Raw genomic sequence first — 7,452 nt, 5'->3', positions numbered from 1 at the left:
GGTCTATTGGAGTTCTCTGGCCAAAAAGCAGAGAAGGAGCACTTCAGGGCTCTGTGGGAGGCAGAGGGAACTGATTCTTTTGTCCACATGATCTTAGATTTTGTGAAAGAGCCAATGCAAAAGCGATTCCAAATAGTTCTCTGCGATATTGAGAAAAAAAACAACTGATATTGCGACGTTTTGGTTTTCATGGGAATCCATCTAACAGTTGGAATTATCCTGACATCACTTAATATCATAAATGTGAAGCATCAGGGTGAAACTAGAGGAAAAAGTCAAGGGAATCATCAAAGTTGGTAGGATTCATCCTCTGGGAACCATGAATGTCTTCACCAAGTCGATGTAGCTGATAACTCTAAAAGTAAAACCTGCTGGTGAACTTAAATTGACCAATATAGATGTGATTCTTATGCTACCTTGCTTTTTTAAAAAACATGTATTATCTTAAACCACCATTATCTTTACCACCAAAATTAGTGCATTTATGAAGAGTTGGCCTTCTTCACTTATGGTTGACGTCTCGAATGCGTCAACGGGAACAATAGAAGTCAGCAGTTAATGACAGTAGTTTATTTTTTATATGTCTTTTACTTCAGTCTCTCCTTCAAACTCACCAGACGTCCAAACCGTCTCCCTTATCACCGTGACGGGAAGCCGTTAGGGTGGCTAAGGGTTTTTTTAGCGACTGTGTCATGCTGTTGCAAGAAGGTCACAAGTTTAGCTTCTGCATTAGCCAACGTCTCCATCCGCAGCCATGTGTTAAGTTGGCAGGCACGTCTCGGCCTCCATCCGCTTCTGCGCTGTTAATCACTCTGGGTCACGGAAAGCAGCTATTGCATTTTCAATGGAAATGATGATACATGGATAAAGCCTTTGTATTTGTAATCTCTATTCTTGTGTAAATCCAGACTTAGTTGTGCTTTTGTACCACTAATGAACTCTGAAGTTTCCACCAGAGTCAGCGATCAGATGTGCCTCATGAACTGAAAGTTACTGAAGGTGAATTCCCAAGCTGACACATTTGAGCGACGCCGTTCTCGATCATATTTGATACAGAAAGATCTTTTAGAAACTTTTTTAGAACAGATTTTATTGGAGAAGTGTGATGTTTGTGCTTGCAGGGATTGTTCGCCGTTGGTCAGGAGAAGGTAAAGGCAGGGAGGGATTGTTCACTTCGATCAGATCTGTGTCTGAGCCGTTCCCCTTGTTATTTAAGTCTTAATCACTGCTCGGATCAAAAGGACGACTGCTAGATGCGTTGTAGCACCGGAGAAATACCGTCCGCCTCCCTCAGCTGCTCTCTTTCTCGGTTTTGTCTCCACGTTTTGGTCTTTCTCGTCAAGACAAAAAAAAGGATCAGATAGCGGAAGAGCAGGTTTCATCCTGTCTGGCTTTTCCCTTCCCAACTCGACTGTCTTTCCCAGCAGAAGGCAAAGGGCAGACCACACACGCGGCGGCCTCAAGTGTGTCAGAGCGGTCCATCTCGGTTTGAGGAAGACTCTCTCTTTTTGGGTAGATAAACACAGAGCTTTTTCAGATTTTTGTACAAAATTAGGACTTTAGCTAACGCGCGTCGCCTGGGGTGTTTTTAGGTAATCACAGAGAAGACGTGAGTCAAATTGAGTCTACAGACGGAAGCACGGAGAGGAAAAGGGGAGTGTGGAAAGAGGTCAGAGGCAAGGAAGATTACAGCATGACGTGGAGTATTGGATAAAGTCAGGTGTCCAACACAAACTGTGAGATCATAGCTGGCATATTTTTTACAAAAAAAAAAAATACGATGGAAAGAGGAAAAGCCCATCTGCATCCTTCAATCTTCGGCAGATGATGGAAAGCAGGCCTCTCGTCATGGAGTGAGGAGGCGGTTTTGCTGTGACACGTGGCCATTACGAAGATCTAACCTGTGACCTTAAAGCTAACCGGGTGGCCTCTGCAGGAGAGACGCTGGGAGAGACGCTGGATCTTGTAGCTGAAACTTGAGTCTAAGCTCCTGCAGGCAGACAGGAGTAAGATGAATCAAAGGAGTGTCACATTCTAGACACGTTTAATTACTTCTTATCTTTGTTCTCAGGTGTTACGTTAAATATCCACCCGCAGAAACAAAAGAAGAAGAGACAGAAGTTTCAAAAGGGCAGTGAAGGGTTTGACAGGATCAAGAGGCGTAAACAAGAAAACGAGAGAGTTATAAGGGAGCGGGATCAAGGAAACTTACTTTGATAAAAGTGAGATTTAAGGTAGTCTAAAATTTTACGTGCGTAGCTACAAGAGAGACTGAAAAAGAAACTCGAGGGAAGATGAGCAGGATTCTGCAGGTATTATTACCTGAGCTCAGGAGAGAGGAGCTTTCAGAGAGAGGTCAGAGGGTTTGTACAAAAAGCTGAGACCTCAACATCTCTTCGTCTGGCTGTAAATTATCCAGGATTCCCCAGAAGCAAAAAAAACAAAAAACGCATCTCTGTCATCTCGGTATTGACAGTTCACAAATCAACCCGGTCTCATTAATCTAAAGGAAATAACAAAACTTTCCACTTTTACATTTTGTGTTAATCAATTTTGGATGCAGGTGATCATTCCCATTAACTTCCGTGGAGAACAGATTCATTGGATTTGAGATTATTTTGTTTTCTTGCCCTTTAAACATGACTGCTGAGTATTTTTGCTTCCTAAAGTGATTTAAAGAGACGCATGAGGACTTATGTATAGGTTTGTTTGCCTGTGCTGACTTGCTGGGGTGAGACTATTACCTGCACCTCATCACTCAACATGCAAACACAACCATATACATAATTTTCCAAAAAAGAGCTGGAGGCTATGTCTACGCTCTGTTTCACCTCTATATATCCACTGCAGCCCTCTATTATTTAACCCTCTGCCCACTATTTATACTTCTCCTTTTCTCTTTCTCTCTCTCGTCACTCTTTCTGTTTCAACCTAAACTCAAAACAGCTCTTACAAAAAAAAACTCTCTCTGCTAGTTTATCACAAACGATTGCTGTGAAACAACCATTTAAAGGTCATTAAAGTCAGTCAGTGATGCCGTAAAGAGAAAAGATGTATGAGAATGTTAAATGTGAAAGCATTTGTAATGTTGTAAAAAAGCTTTTAGGTCGAGGCAGGTTTTGATCGATGGAATCTAGACGAAGGGTGTGGTTCGGATTAGAGATTTATCCTCGGGGTACGTCTGCATGAACGACTTGTTTTAACACCTTGCACTTTTGAGCGTCGGAGCAGATTGAATGTCTTTTTTTTTTTTTTTTGCGATATATAAAACCAAACACTATGAAATCATGTTTGGCTAACTCACGATTTGTACAGCAAGACAAATGACATGTTCTAAAGGCGCAGCGATAATAGATGCGCTTCAGTCCGAGCACTTCTTTTACTGCGTCGGATTTTAAATGCCAACCACTGGGTTTTACTGAATACCTCAAAATTGTACTTTTATTACTTGCATTGTTTATTTCATCACTGGTTGTTCAAAATTTGACTGCAAATGAACAAATGTCCCGAATCTCGGTTTCCAGTCTCCTTGATTTCCAGTCATCTTTATCAGTCTCAGCCATGAAAAAGTCGTATCAGTCGACCTGTAGTCCCCAGTATTATCAGCTACTGCTGGTGTTCTCATCAAAAAAGCCCATTTCTCCATCGCTGTATGGTTACTTTACTGTAACAAGCCAGCTGTGCAACCCACACATGGTCACCAGCACTGGGAAAGAAAATCCTCGTCATGTTCTCATATACCGAGGGGCGACCCTGCATGTCGTTTGTGGTCAGCTCGCCGGCTAACTGTACTTCGACCATAACGAGCTAAAATGATGTTTCATTTACAGAGTCGGCGCGAGCGGAGCCTTGATGTGGCTCGGTTTAGCAGCGGAGGGGGATGTGATGGACTCCGAAACGCTGCACGTGTGAAACCGTAAAAAGCCAGATGGCGCATAACGGAGCCGAAGTACGGTTCAGCCCGTCGAACTCTGCAGAAAAATGCGACAAAATTAGCCAGAAGCGTGTTTAGTTTGACCAAAAAAAACACCTGGAGCGCCTCTTCCCTGCGTTATATCTTCATGGTAAAGCTGCACGTCGGCGTCGCTGCTCCACAGACGGAGCTTTGTTTGTCCGTCATATGTTTGTAATTATCAGTGACAAACCAACAGAAGCCTTTAAAGTGCTCAGTGCAGGATTTTACACACAAATCCCCTCCCAGACTCTTTAAGTGTTTCACCAGCAGCGAGGCGGAGGAGCTCTGTCATTCCCATCTCTGACTGGAGTGTCTCGGCCGTGATGGACAAAACAGACCCCGCACACACACACGCACACACACAAAGACACACAAACGCAGAGAGGAGGCACCGATGATGGCAGCGACAGGCTGACAATCAGGGGGTTCTGGGCCAGTGGCACTGTGGGAAATTACCTTATTTGGACCAATCAAAGTGAGGCTCTGTGTTGATACTTCAATTCATATGATAATCGCAGTGTGAGGAATCCCGTCAGTGTTTACAGCCTTTAAGCTTCGAGTCACGAGGGGCCACACACACACACACACACACACACACACACACAGACACACACCGAGGTTGGCCAGTAAATGGACAGCTTTAGTGGGTAGTTTTCATGTTTGAGGCGAGGTGAGTACCACGCTGCCAGCCTGATAAACCATTACTGTGAAATAAAGAGAAACCTCTCTGCTATTAGTGGGCTAGTGAATTTCTTTGGAGCCGAAGGCCGCGGTGTTCCCATTAGCAGCCGTTAATCATCCAATAGTTGACCCTTTTTTTTTCGTCCAATTCTGCCATAAAATGAAAGCTGTGAATTTGCAATTTACTCCCTCGGATCGCCTGAGAATATGGCCGTCGACGATGCTGAAAGGCACCTCAGTACAAACCCAGAGGAAACGTTCATCACCTGTTGTCATAATAACGCACACCCACACAAAGGTCTGTTCTGGGAGGCGACTCCAGCATACGCCGTTCCTCCTCGCTCGCCCCTCGGCCCCACATGGATCTAGGAGAAAAAAGGAGAAAAAAAAAGAAAAGAAAAAAAAAAGGCACACAGGCGACGGAAACACTCACTCAAGTGGTGTTTTGGTATAAACGTGGCCATTCAGGGCCGGCAGCGCTTTTAGTCTCCATGGTGACAGACTCCTGCTTCGGCGGAAAGCGAAGTGAAAGAGGGAGAATGCCTCGCCGCCCTGACCAGGTTTACATCACAGCCTGTAATAAAGGATATGGTGAAACAGTCAAACACAGCTGGCTGGCTGGTGAGGCGGCGTAGCATTAAAGCATTGATTAATCGTGATTGCACGGGTAGGATCTAAGTTAACAGAGATCCAAACCTAGTCTGTAGAATAAAAGAACAAATATGGTCACCGGGCAGAACGCTGTCTGCACAGCTCAGCCTCCACATAATAAAATAATTCACATAAATACCTCGTCAAACACAGCTGCCTGGAAGCCGAATATTAAGGCATTAGAGGGCTGATTTAATGTGATTGCATGGTTTTTAAATGTGGAAGTGGGATTAGGGTTTGTGAACAACAAGAGCAGCGCTGCACTGTGGAACGGACTGTTTGCCGAAGCAGACTTTTAAAGAGAGTCTTCAGAGTGGATTAATCATAAAGACACGTGCAAACATATGAACTTTTAACTCATTATTATGTCGACCTTTCCTGATGTTCGACAAAATCCTGCTCCTCCATTCAGGTTATTTACTCGTCTTTAGTGCCAATTAAAAACCTTTATGCATTTTTTTAAATTTTAGCTGCAAGGAATCAGTGGGTGTACTGAAATATGCTTGCAAGGCTGGGCTGGAAAATCCGAATCCACATGTCCGGTCTTATCAACACGACCAGAACGGAATGCATTCTTCCTTTTGCGTCCAGTAATTAACCAAATCATGTCTGGTTAATTTGATATGAAGGGGAAGTGGATGCAGCCCAGTAATTACTAAACGACGCACATCTCATGAAATGTTCGTTGGACGTGATGTGAACGCTTGATTCTTTTAAAAACCTCCTTATCAAGTTTACAAGAATCATTGCAGACAGATTACAGAATGTATTTGTTTTGGGTCGAGTCGGTATCACTGAGTCATTCGTAATGGCAATGTGCCTGTAAAAATATGGACTTGGAACAGCCTAACACCACCGTTTACGGTTCAGTGATTAAGACAGTTTTTCATTCTGAGTGAAACAATTCTGTTATATTTTTTATTTTTTGGGATACATGAAAGCATTTTTCATTTGTCCTTTGACCTCTCAGTGAAATTGAGAGCCAGTAGAAAAAAGGCTACGCATGAACACACACGACAGCTTACAGTTTATTACGTTAAGGAGGACGAGTGGCTGATAAATCAGGATGTACAATTGCAATATATGCTGAAAAATACCAATGTTCACTGAGGAGGAGACTCAATTTTATAGTCTTACTACTGTGAAGGAAAATTCAGGAAGAGCTATGTTACCACTTTGTAATGTGTTGCAACATACCTTGATAAATGAGACCTTCTCTGACTCTCAGTTGCCTCAAACAGAATGTAGATTGATTTCTATGTGTGAGCTTGGTTTTGTTTGGAATTACAGAAGACATGACATGTATTCACAGCTCCCCTAGAAAGCCAACAGTGTGCAACATTAGCTTAAAAGCCCATAAATGCTAACACCAACAAATGATCTCAATAAATATATTACCTTAACTATCAGTATTTGATACCATGTCCCAATGTGCAACGTTAGCTAACGTTAGCTTAGAGTCTGCTAATGTCGACAAACTCCTAAGTCAACACAAAGTCCACTTAAGAACCACATTTTTTTTCTTCAAAACATAATTTACAGTGAAGAGGATGTGGTGCTTAAACTTGAATTTCTGATTTCTATACAGTGAACTTTGGGTGGTCATGCATGAAAATACAAGAGATGTGGCGTTTATTCGCCAACAGTGTGCAATGTTCGCTAACGTTAGCTTAGAAATTGAGTCAGCTAGCATTAACAAATGACCACAGCAGTAACCACAGCACAGAGTTCAACACAAAGTCCGCTTGAGAACCAATTTTTTAGCCTACCGTGTAAAACAAACAAGTGACACATGTAGGGGACTTCAGATTGGTTGTGCAACCTAGTGTTGTTAAAGGACAAACCAATTACTACCGTTGCTAAAAGAAAGAAAAAAAAGAAAGCGAGTTTTAGTGGGGCTGGAGGTCAGCATGAATACAACCTTATTAAAAGAAATTACACACATCCATTGGCAGATGTGAGGTTAGTTTGGGGAATACCGGTACGATAAATTAACAACAAAAAGGCCCACATTCTCTGTTCCAACACTTTGAGGTAGCTTTTCCACAAAGAAGAGAGATTCTTTAAAACATTTACACACCACAAGAGGATTGTGTTGAGAGCACATAATTAAAAGAAAGGCTCTGAAATGACATTGAAGTACCGTGTGACTGCTTCTGGAGAGG

Source organism: Acanthopagrus latus, chromosome 14 (assembly GCF_904848185.1).
Source record: "Acanthopagrus latus isolate v.2019 chromosome 14, fAcaLat1.1, whole genome shotgun sequence".
Taxonomy (NCBI): domain Eukaryota; kingdom Metazoa; phylum Chordata; class Actinopteri; order Spariformes; family Sparidae; genus Acanthopagrus; species Acanthopagrus latus.
Note: the sequence above shows the minus strand (reverse complement) of the source record.